This window comes from Carcharodon carcharias, chromosome 12 (genome assembly GCF_017639515.1).
Source record: "Carcharodon carcharias isolate sCarCar2 chromosome 12, sCarCar2.pri, whole genome shotgun sequence".
Taxonomy (NCBI): Eukaryota; Metazoa; Chordata; class Chondrichthyes; order Lamniformes; family Lamnidae; genus Carcharodon; species Carcharodon carcharias.
The window spans coordinates 117,485,763-117,497,781 of record NC_054478.1 but is presented as its reverse complement, the minus strand read 5'-3'; the positions used below and the strand labels follow the sequence as shown (position 1 = coordinate 117,497,781).

General features: G+C 51.6%; 1 non-coding gene across 1 annotated transcript; it reads left to right on the top strand.

The window, feature by feature from the left end:
* The first annotated feature begins 403 nt into the window (after positions 1–403).
* On the top strand, positions 404–569 carry LOC121285383. The gene has a single exon (XR_005944667.1). It is a non-coding gene; the product is annotated as a U1 spliceosomal RNA (small nuclear RNA).
* Positions 570–12,019: the final 11,450 nt, after the last annotated feature.

Below are 12,019 nucleotides of genomic sequence, written 5' to 3'. Positions count from 1 at the left end.
GAAGAGCCACAGGAATACAGCAGCAACAGGAACACCAACAGGAATACAGTAGCAGGAACAGTGACAGGAATACAGCAGCAGCAGGAATGGCCATAGGATTATAGCAGCAGCAGAAACAGCGACAAGAATATAGCTGGAGCAGGAACAGCCACAGGAAATCCCACAGAAGCAGGAACGGCTACATGAATATAGCAGAAGCAGGAACAGGCACAGGAAATCCCACAACAGCAGGGACAGCCACAGGGAATTCCACAGCAGCAGAAACAGTGACAGGAAATCCCACGGCAGCAGGAACAATTACATTCATAGCCAAATCCAGAAATTAGCACAACCACAGCAAAAGCACAGAGCTCAGCAGTAATGATCTACAGCTGAGACCAATCAGAAAGCAGAGCCTGGGCATATACTTAACTGGCAGCGGAGACATCATGATCACGAAGGTGCTTCTCCCTGGATGAGGCTAGCCTATTGCACTTGGGATATGCTAACACCTGCAGCCCTCCCTCCTTAGGTCTTCATTCCTCCCCCTGCATACAACTAAGCAGTGGAAACAGTCTTTACTCTTCCCCAGGCACCCACCACCAGCACAGTGGAAATCCTTCCCCTCGGGCTGTAGTGAAGTCCTCTACCCTTAGCTCTCCTCGAACTCCCACTACTAGGCTCTTGAGGCCTTGCAAGGCTTTACAAGACACAGTGCTACAGTGGGAGGATGTAATTGCAGCAGCAGCAGCATTGTTGGTAGCCGTCTTCTTGCTCCAGTGGAGGACTAGGAGGAAATCCCACAGCAGCAGGAACAACCGCAGGAGAACAGCAGCAGCAGGAATGGTGACAGAAATTCCACAGCAGCACGAACAGCCACAGGAATACAGCAACAGCAGGAAGAGCGACAGGAATACAGCAGCAGCAGGAACAGCCACAGATATGCAGCACCGGCAGCAGGAACATCCAAAGGAAAACAGCAGCAGCAGGAACAGCGACAGGAATACAGCATCAGCAGGAACAGCCAAAGATATGCAGCACCAGCAGCAGGAACAGACACAGGAATACAGCAGCACATCAGGAACAGCGAAAGGAATACAGCAGCAGCAGGAACAGTGACAGGAATACTGCATCAGCAGGAACAGCCAAAGATATGCAGCACCAGCAGCAGGAACAGACACAGAAATGCAGCAGCAGCAGCAGGAACAGCAGCAGGAATACAGCAGCAGCAGGGACAGTGACAGGAATACAGCAGCAGCAGGAACAGCCACAGGAATACACCAGCAGGAGGAACTGCCTCAGGAATACAGCAGCAGCAGGAACAGCCACAGGAATTTATCAGTAGCCAGAACAGCCACATATATGCAGCAGCAGCAAGAACAGCCACAGGAATACAGCAGAAGCAGCAGGAACAGTCACAGGTATACAGCAGTAGCAGAAACAGCCACAGATATGCAGCAGACGCAGTCAGAACAGCCACAGGAATATAGCAGCAGGAACAGTCACAGGAATACAGCAGTAGCAGGAACAGCCACAAATATGCAGCATCAGCAGGAACAGCCACAGGAATACAGCAGAAGCAGCAGGAACAGTCACAGGTATACAGCAGTAGCAGGAATAGCCACAGATATGCAGCATCAGCAGGAACAGCCACAGGAATACAACAGCAGCATGGAGAGCCACAGAAATAAAGCAGCAGCAGGAACAGCCACAGGAATACAGCAGCAGCAGGAACAGCCACAGGAATACAGCAGCGGCAGGAACAGCCACAGGGATACAGAAGCAGCAGGAACAGCCACAGGAACACAGCAGCAGCAGGAACAGCCACAGATATGCAGCAGCAGCAGGAAGAGCCACAGGAATACAGCAGCAGCAGCAGGAAGAGCCACAGGATTACAGCAGCAGGAGGAACAGCCTAGGGAATACAGCAACACGTGGAACAGCTACAGGAATATAGCTGCAGCAGGAACAACCAGAGATATGCAGCATCAGAAGGAACAGCCACAGGAATACAGCAGCAGCAGGAACAGCCACAGGAATACATCAGCAGCAGGAACAGCCGTAGGATTACAACAGCAGCAGGAACAGCCAAGGGAATACAGCAGCAGCAGGAACATCAACAGGAATATATCAGCAGCAGGAACAGCGACAGAAATCACACAGCTGCAGAAACAGCCACAGATATGCAGCAGCAGCAGACAGTCACAGGAATACAGCAGCAACAGCAGAAACAGCGACTGGAATACATCAGCAGCAGGAACAGCCACAGGAATACAGTAGCAGCAGAAGCAGCCACAGGAATACTGCAGCAGCAGGAACAGCCACAGATATCCAGCAGCAGGAACAGCCACAGGAATACAGCAGCAGCAGGAACAGCCACAGATCAGCAGCAGCATCAGGAACAGTCACAGGTATACAGCAGTAGCAGGAACAGCCACAGATACGCAGCAGCAGCAGGAACAGCCACAGGAATACAGCAGCAGCAGGAACAGCCACAGGAATAAAGCAGCAGCAGGAACAGCCGCAGGATTGCAATAGCAGCAGGAACAGCCAAGGGAATACAGAAGCAGCAGGAACAGCGACAGAAATCACACAGCGTCAGAAACAGCCACAGATATGCAGCAGCAGCAGGAACAGTCACAGGAATACAGCAGAGCAGCAGGAACAGCGACTGGAATAAAGCAGCAGCAGGAACAGCCAGAGGAATACAGTAGCAGCAGGAGCAGCCACAGGAATACTGCAGCAGCAGGAACAGCCACAGATATCCAGCAGCAGGAACAGCCACAGGAATACAGCAGCAGCAGGAACAGCCACAGATAAGCAGCAGCAGCAGGGACAGCCACAAGAATACAGCAGCAGCAGGAACAGCCACAGATAAGCAGCAGCAGCAGGAACAGCCACAGGAATGCAGTAGCAGTATGAATTGCCACAGATATGCAGCAGCAGCAGGAAAAGCCACAGAAATAGAGCAGCAGCAGCAGAAACAGGCAAAGGATACAACAGCAGCAGCAATAGCGACAGGAAAACAGCAGCAGTGGGTACAGACACAGGACTAGAACAGCAGCAGGAGCATCCACAGGAATGCGACAGCAGCAGGGATTGTGAAAACATTACAGCAGCAGCAGGAATAGGCACACGAATACAGCAGCAGGAATAGGCAGAGGAAATCCCACAACAACAAGAACAGCCACCTGAATGCAGCAGCAGCAGGAAGAGCCACATGAATACAGCAGCAGCAGTAACACCAACAGGAATACAGCAGCAGGAACAGAGACAAGAATAGATCAGCAGCAGGAATAGCCTCAGGAAATCCCACAACAGTCGTGACAGCCACAGGAATCCCACAGCAGCACGAAAAGCCTCAGGAAAACAGCAGCAGCAGGAACAGTGACAGGAATACAGCAGCAGCAGCAACAGACACAGATATGGAGCAGCAGCAGGAACAGCTACAGGAACACAGCAGAAGCAGCAGGAATAGTCATACGAATAGAGCAGCAGCAGGAACAGCCACAGATATGAAGCAGCAGCAGGAACAGCCACAGAAACACAACAGCAGCAGGGACAGCCACAGGAATACATCAGCAGCAGGAACAGTGAGAGGAATGCAGCAGCAGCAGGAACAGCCAAAGGAATACAGCAGCAGCAAGAACAGCCACAGAAATGCAGCAGCCACAGGAAGAGCCACAGGATTACAGCAGCAGGAGGAACAGCCAAGGGAATACAGCAACAGGTGGAGCACTACCAGAATATAGCAGCAGCAGGAACAGCCATAGATATGTAGCATCAGAAGGAACAGCCACAGGAATACAGCAGCACCAGGAACAGCCACAGGAATACAGCTGGAGCAGGAACAGCCGCAGGATTACAACAGCAGCAGGAACAGCCAAGGGAATACCACAGCAGCAGCAACAGCAACAGGAATATAGCAGCAGCAGGAACAGCGACAGAAATCACACAGCTGCAGAAACAGCAACAGATATCCAGCAGCAGGAACAGCCACATGAATAAAGCAGCAGCAGGAACAGCCACAAGAATACAGTAGCAGCATGAACAGCCACAGGAATACAGCAGCAGCAGGAATAGCCACAGATATGCAGCAGCAGCAGGAATAGCCACAGAAATGGAGCAGCAGCGTTAGAAATAGCCGCAGGAATATAACAGCAGCAGGAATAGCGACAGGAAAACAGCAGCAGTGGGAACAGCCACAGGACTACAGCAGCAGCAGGAACAGCCACAGGAATGCAGCAGCAGCAGGAGCAGCCACAGGAATACTGCAGCAGCAGGAACAGCCACAGATATCCAGCAGCAGGAACAGCCACAGGAATACAGCAGCAGCATGAACAGCCACAGGAATACAGCAGCAGCAGGAATAGCCACAGATAGGCAGCAGCAGCAGGAACAGCCACAGGAATACAACAGCATCATGGAGAGCCACAGAAATAAAGCAACAGCAGGAACAGCCACAGGAATACAGCAGCAGCAGGAGGAGCCACAGTAATACAACAGCAGCAGCAGGAACAGCCACAGGATTACAGCAGCAGGAGGAACAGCCAAGGGAATACAGCAACACGTGGAACAGCTACAGGAATATAGCCGCAGCAGGAACAACCAGAGATATGCAGAATCAGAAGGAACAGCCACAGGAATACAGCAGCAGCAGGAACAGCCACAGGAATACAGCAGCAGCAGGAGGTACAGCCACAGGAATATAACTGCACCAAGAAAAGCCACAGGAATACAACAGCAGCAGGAGCAGGCACAGGAATACAGCAGCAGCAGGAACAGCCACAGGAATACAGCAGTAGCAGGAACAGCCACAGGAATATAGCAGCAGCAGGAACAGCCACAGATCTGCAGCAGCAGCAGGAACAGCCACAGGAATACAGCAGCAGCAGGAATTGCCACAGATAAGCAGCAGCAGCAGGAACAGCCACAGGAATGCAGTAGCAGTAGGAATAGCCACAGATATGCAGCAGCAGCAGGAACAGCCACAGAAATAGAGCAGCAGCAGCAGAAACAGGCAAAGGAATACAACAGAAGCAGGAATAGCGACAGGAAAACAGCAGCAGTGTGAACAGCCACAGGACTACAACAGCAGCAGGAGCAGCCACAGGAATGCGACAGCAGCAGCAGGAACTGTGAAAAGAATTCAATAGCATCAGGAACAGGCACACGAATACAGCTGCAGGAATAGGCACAGGAAATCCCACAACAACAAGAACAGCCACAGGAATGCAGCAGCAGCAGGAAGAGCCACATGAATAAAGCAGCAGCAGGAAAACCAACAGGAATACAGCAGCAGGAACAGAGAGAAGAATAGAACAGCAGCAGGAATAGCCACAGAAAATCCCACAACAGAATACAGCAGAAGCAGCAGGAACAGCCACAGGGTATACAGCAGTAGCAGGAACAGCCACAGATATGCAGCAGCAGCAGTCAGAACAGTCACAGGAATATAGCAGCAGGAACAGTCACAGGAATACAGCAGTAGCAGGAACAGCCACAAATATGCAGCATCAGCAGGAACAGCCACAGGAATACAGCAGAAGCAGCAGGAACATTCACAGGTATACAGCAGTAGCAGGAACAGACACAGATATGCAGCAGCAGCAGGAACAGCCACAGGAATACAACAGCAGCATGGAGAGCCACAGAAATAAAGCAGCAGCAGGAACAGCCACAGGAATACAGCAGCAGCAGGAACAGCCACAGGAATACAGCAGCGGCAGGACCAGCCACTGGAATACAGCAGCAGCAGGAACAGCCACAGGAATACAGCAGTAGCAGGAACAGCCACAGATATGCAGCAGCAGCAGTCAGAACAGTCACAGGAATATAGCAGCAGGAACAGTCACAGGAATACAGCAGTAGCAGGAACAGCCACAAATATGCAGCATCAGCAGGAACAGCCACAGGAATACAGCAGAAGCATCAGGAACATTCACAGGTATACAGCAGTAGCAGGAACAGCCACAGATATGCAGCAGCAGCAGGAACAGCCACAGGAATACAACAGCAGCATGGAGAGCCACAGAAATAAAGCAGCAGCAGGAACAGCCACAGGAATACAGCAGCAGCTGGAACAGCCACAGGAATACAGCAGCGGCAGGACCAGCCACTGGAATACAGCAGCAGCAGGAACAGCCACAGGAATACAGCAGCAGCAGAAACAGCCAAAGATATGCAGCAGCAGCAGCAGGAAGAGCCACAGGATTACAGCAGCAGGACGAACAGCCAAGGGAATACAGCAACACGTGGAACAGCTACAGGAATATATCCGCAGCAGGAACAACCAGAGATATGCAGCACCAGAAGGAACAGCCACAGGAATACAGCAGCAGCAGTAACAGCCAAAGGAATACAGCAGCAGCAGCAGGTACAGCCACAGGAATATAACTGCACCAAGAAAAGCCACAGGAATACAACAGCAGCAGGAACAATCAAGGGAATACAGCAGCAGCGGGAACAGCAACAGGAATATGGCAGCAGCAGGAACAGTGACAGAAATCACACAGCTGCAGAAACAGCCACAGATATGCAGCAGCAGCAGGAACAGCCACAGGAATACAGCAGCAGCAGCAGAAACAGCGACTGGAATACAGCAGCAGCAGGAACAGCCACAGGAATGCAGTAGCAGTAGGAGCAGCCACAGGAATACAGCAGCAGCAGGAATAGCCACAGATAAGCAGCAGCAGCAGGAACAGCCACAGGAATGCAATAGCAGTAGCATTAGCCACAGATATGCAGCAGCAGCAGGAACAGCCACCGAAATAGAGCAGCAGCAGCAGAAACAGCCACAGGAATACAACAGCAGCAAGAATAGCGACAGGGAAACAGCAGCAGTGGGAACAGTCACAGGACTACAACAGCAACAGGAGCAGCCACAGGAATGCGACAGCAGCAGCAGGAACTGTGAAAAGAATACAGCAGCAGCAGGAACAGGCACAAGAATACAGCAGCAGGAATTGGCAGAGGAAATCGCACAACAACAAGAACAGCCACAGGAATGCAGCAGCAGCAGGAAGAGACACATGAATACAGCAGCAGCAGGAACACCAACAGGAATACAGCAGCAGGAACAGAGACAAGAATAGAAGAGCAGCAGGAATCGCCACAGGAAATCCCACAACAGTGGTGACAGCAACAGGAATCCCTCAGCAGCATGAACAGCCTCAGGAATACAGCAGCAGCAGGAACAGCCACAGATATGCAGCAGCAGCAGGAAGAACCACAGGAATACAGCAGCAGCAGGAACAGCCAAGGGAATACAGCAACACGTGGAACAGCTACAGGAATATAGCCGCAGCAGGAACAAAAAAAAGAATACAGCAGCAGCAGCAGGTACAGCCACAGGAATATAACTGCACCAAGAAAAGCCACAGGAATACAACAGCAGCAGGAACAGGCACAGGAATACAGCAGCAGCAGGATCAGCCACAGGAATACAGCAGCAGCAGGAACAGCCACAGGAATATAGCAGCAGCAGGAACAGCCACAGGGTTACAACAGCAGCAGGAACAGCCAAGGGAATACAGCAGCAGCGGGAACAGCAACAGGAATATAGCAGCAGCAGGAACAGCGACAGAAATCACACAGCGGCAGAAACAGCCACAGATATGCAGCAGCAGCAGGAACAGCCACAGGAATACAGCAGCAGCAGCAGGAACAGCCACAGGAATACAGCAGCAGCAGGAATAGCCACAGGTAAGCAGCAGCAGCAGGAACAGCCACAGGAATGCAGTAGCAGTAGGAATAGCCACAGATATGCAGCAGCAGCAGGAACAGCCACAGAATTAGAACAGCAGCAGCAGAAACAGCCAAAGGAATACAACAGCAGCAGGAATAGCGACAGGAAAACATGGGCAGTGGGAGCAGCCACAGGACTACAACAGCAGCAGGAGCAGACACAGGAATACGACAGCAGCAGCAGGAACTGTGAAAACATTACCGCAGCAGCAGGAACAGGCACGCGAATACAGCAGCAGGAATAGGCACAGGAAATCCCACAACAACAAGAACAGCCACAGGAATGCAGCAGCAGCAGGAAGAGCCACATGAATACAGCAGCAGCAGGAACACCAACAGGAATGCAGCAGCAGGAACAGAGACAAGAATAGATCAGCAGCAGGATTAGCCACAGGAAATCCCACAACAGTGTTGACAGACACAGGAATCCCACAGCAGCACGAACAGACTCAGGAAAACAGCAGCAGCAGGAACAGCGACAGGAATACAGCATCAGCAGGAACAGCCAAAGATAAGCAGCACCAGCAGCAGGAACAGACACAGGAATGGAGCAGCAGCAGCAGCAGGAACATCGACAGGAATACAGCAGCAGCAGGAACAGTGACAGGAATACAGCAGCAGCTGGAACAGCCAAAGGAATATAGCAGCAGCAGAAACAGCCACAGATGCCCAGCAGCAGGAACAGCCACAGGAATTCAGCAGCAGCAGGAACAGCCACAGATATGCAACAGCAGCAGTCGGAACAGCCACAGGAATAGAGCTGCAGGAACAGTTACAGGAATACAGCAGTACCAGGAACAGCCACAAATATGCAGCAGCAGCAGGAACAGCTACAGGAATACAACAAAAGCAGCAGGAATAGTCATGGGAGTACAGAGCATCAGGAACAGCCACAGATATGCAGCAGCAGCAGGAACAGCCACAGGAACACAACAGCAGCAGGGAGAGGCACAGAAATACAGCAGCAGCAGGAACAGCCACAGGAATACAGCAGCAGCAGGAGCAACCACAGAAATGCAGCAGCCGCAGGAAGAGCCACAGGAATACAGCAGCAGCAGCAGCAGCAGGAAGAGCCACAGGATTACAGCTGCAGGAGGAACAGCCAAGGGAATACAGCAACAGGTGGAACAGCTACAGGAATATAAACACAGCAGGAACAGCCAGAGATATGCAGCATCAGAAGGAACAGCCACAGGAATACAGCAGCACCAGGAAAAGCCACAGAAATACAGCAGCAGCAGGAATAGCCACAGATAGGCAGCAGCAGCAGGAACAGCCACAGGAATACAACAGCATCATGGAGAGCCACAGAAATAGAGCAGTAGCAGGAACAGCCACAGGAATACAGACGCAGCAGGAGGAGCCACATGAATACAAAAGCAGCAGCAGGAACAGCCACAGGATTACAGCAGCAGGAGGAACAGCAAAGGGAATACAGCAACACGTGGAACAGCTACAGGAATATAGCCGCAGCAGGAACAACCAGAGATATGCAGAATCAGAAGGAACAGCCACAGGAATACAGCAGCAGCAGGAACAGCCACAGGAATACAGCAGCAGCAGGAGGTACAGCCACAGGAATATAACTGCACCAAGAAAAGCCACAGGAATACAACAGCAGCAGGAACAGGCACAGGAATACAGCAGCAGCAGGAACAGCCACAGGAATACAGCAGTAGCAGGAACAGGCACAGGAATACAGCAGCAACAGGAACAGCCACAGATCTGCAGCAGCAGGAACAGCCACAGGAATACAGCAGCAACAGGAATTGCCACAGATAAGCAGCAGCAGCAGGAACAGCCACAGGAATGCAGTAGCAGCAAGAATAGCCACAGATATGTAGCAGCAGCAGGAACAGCCACAGAAATAGAGCAGCAGCAGCAGAAACAGGCACAGGAATACAACAGCAGCAGGAATAGCGACAGGAAAACAGCAGCAGTGTGAACAGCCACAGGACTACAACAGAAGCAGGAGCAGCCACAGGAATGCGACAGCAGCAGCAGGAACTGTGAAAAGAATTCAGCAGCATCAGGAACAGGCACACGAATACAGCTGCAGGAATAGGCACAGGAAATCCCAAAACAACAAGAACAGCCACAGGAATGCAGCAGCAGCAGGAAGAGCCACATGAATAAAGCAGCAGCAGGAAAACCAACAGGAATACAGCAGCAGGAACAGAGGGAAGAATAGAACAGCAGCAGGAATAGCCACAGAAAATCCCACAACAGAATACAGCAGAAGCAGCAGGAACAGCCACAGGTGTACAGCAGTAGCAGGAACAGCCACAGATATGCAGCAGCAGCAGTCAGAACAGTCACAGGAATATAGCAGCAGGAACAGTCACAGGAATACAGCAGTAGCAGGAACAGCCACAAATATGCAGCATCAGCAGGAACAGACACAGGAATACAGCAGAAGCAGCAGGAACATTCACAGGTATACAGCAGTAGAAGGAACAGCCACAGATATGCAGCAGCAGCAGGAACAGCCACAGGAATACAACAGCAGCATGGAGAGCCACAGAAATAAAGCAGCAGCAGGAACAGCCACAGGAATACAGCAGCAGCAGGAACAGCCACAGGAATACAGCGGCGGCAGGACCAGCCACTGGAATACAGCAGCAGCAGGAACAGCCACAGGAATACAGCAGCAGCAGAAACAGCCAAAGATATGCAGCAGCAGCAGGAAGAGCCACAGGAATACAGCTGCAGCAGCTAGAAGAGCCACAGGATTACAGCAGCAGGAGGAACAGCCAAGGGAATACAGCAACACGTGGAACAGCTACAGGAATATATCCGCATCAGGAACAACCAGAGATATGCAGCACCAGAAGGAACAGCCACAGGAATACAGCAGCAGCAGTAACGGCCAAAGGAACACAGCAGCAGCAGCCGGTACAGCCAAAGGAATATAACTGCACCAAGAAAAGCCACAGGAATACAACAGCAGCAGGAGCAGGCACAGGAATACAGCAGCAGTAGGAACAGCCAGAGGAATACAGCAGCAGCAGGAACAGCCACAGGAATACAGCAGCAGCAGGAACAGCCGCAGGATTACAACAGCAGCAGGAACAGCCAAGGGAATGCAGCAGCAGCGGGAACAGCAACAGGAATATAGCAGCAGCAGGAACAGTGACAGAAATCACACAGCTGCAGAAACAGCCACAGATATGCAGCAGCAGCAGGAACAGCCACAGGAATTCAGCAGCAGCAGCAGAAACAGCGACTGGAATACAGCAGCAGCAGGAACAGCCACAGGAATGCAGTAGCAGTAGGAGCAGCCACAGTAATACAGCAGCAGCAGGAATAGCCACAGATAAGCAGCAGCAGCAGGAACAGCCACAGGAATGCAATAGCAGTAGCATTAGCCACAGATATGCAGCAGCAGCAGGAACAGCCACCGAAATAGAGCAGCAGCAGCAGAAACAGCCACAGGAATACAACAGCATCAAGAATAGCGACAGGAAAACAGAAGCATTGGGAACAGTCACAGGACTACAACAGCAACAGGAGCAGCCACAGGAATGCGACAGCAGCAGCAGGAACTGTGAAAAGAATACAGCAGCAGCAGGAACAGGCACAAGAATACAGCAGCAGGAATTGGCAGAGGAAATCGCACAACAACAAGAACAGCCACAGGAATGCAGCAACAGCAGGAAGAGACACATGAATACAGCAGCAGCAGGAACACCAACAGGAATACAGCAGCAGGACCAGAGACAAGAATAGAAGAGCAGCAGGAATCGCCACAGGAAATCCCACAACAGTGGTGACAGCAACAGGAATCCCTCAGCAGCACGAACAGCCTCAGGAATACAGCAGCAGCAGGAACAGCCACAGATATGCAGCAGCAGCAGGAAGAACCACAGGAATACAGCAGCAGCAGCAGGAAGAGCCACAGGATTACAGCAGCAGCAGGAATAGCCAAGGGAATACAGCAACACGTGGAACAGCTACAGGAATATAGCCACAGCAGGGAGGAAAAAAAGAATACAGCAGCAGCAGCAGGTACAGCCACAGGAATATAACTGCACCAAGAAAAGCCACAGGAATACAACAGCAGCAGGAACAGGCACAGGAATACAGCAGCAGCAGGATCAGCCACAGGAATACAGCAGCAGCAGGAACAGCCACAGGAATACAGCAGCAGCAGGAACAGCCGCAGGATTACAACAGCAGCAGGAACAGCCAAGGGAATACAGCAGCAGCGGGAACAGCAACAGGAATATAGCAGCAGCAGGAACAGCGACAGAAATCACACAGCGGCAGAAACAGCCACAGATATGCAGCAGCA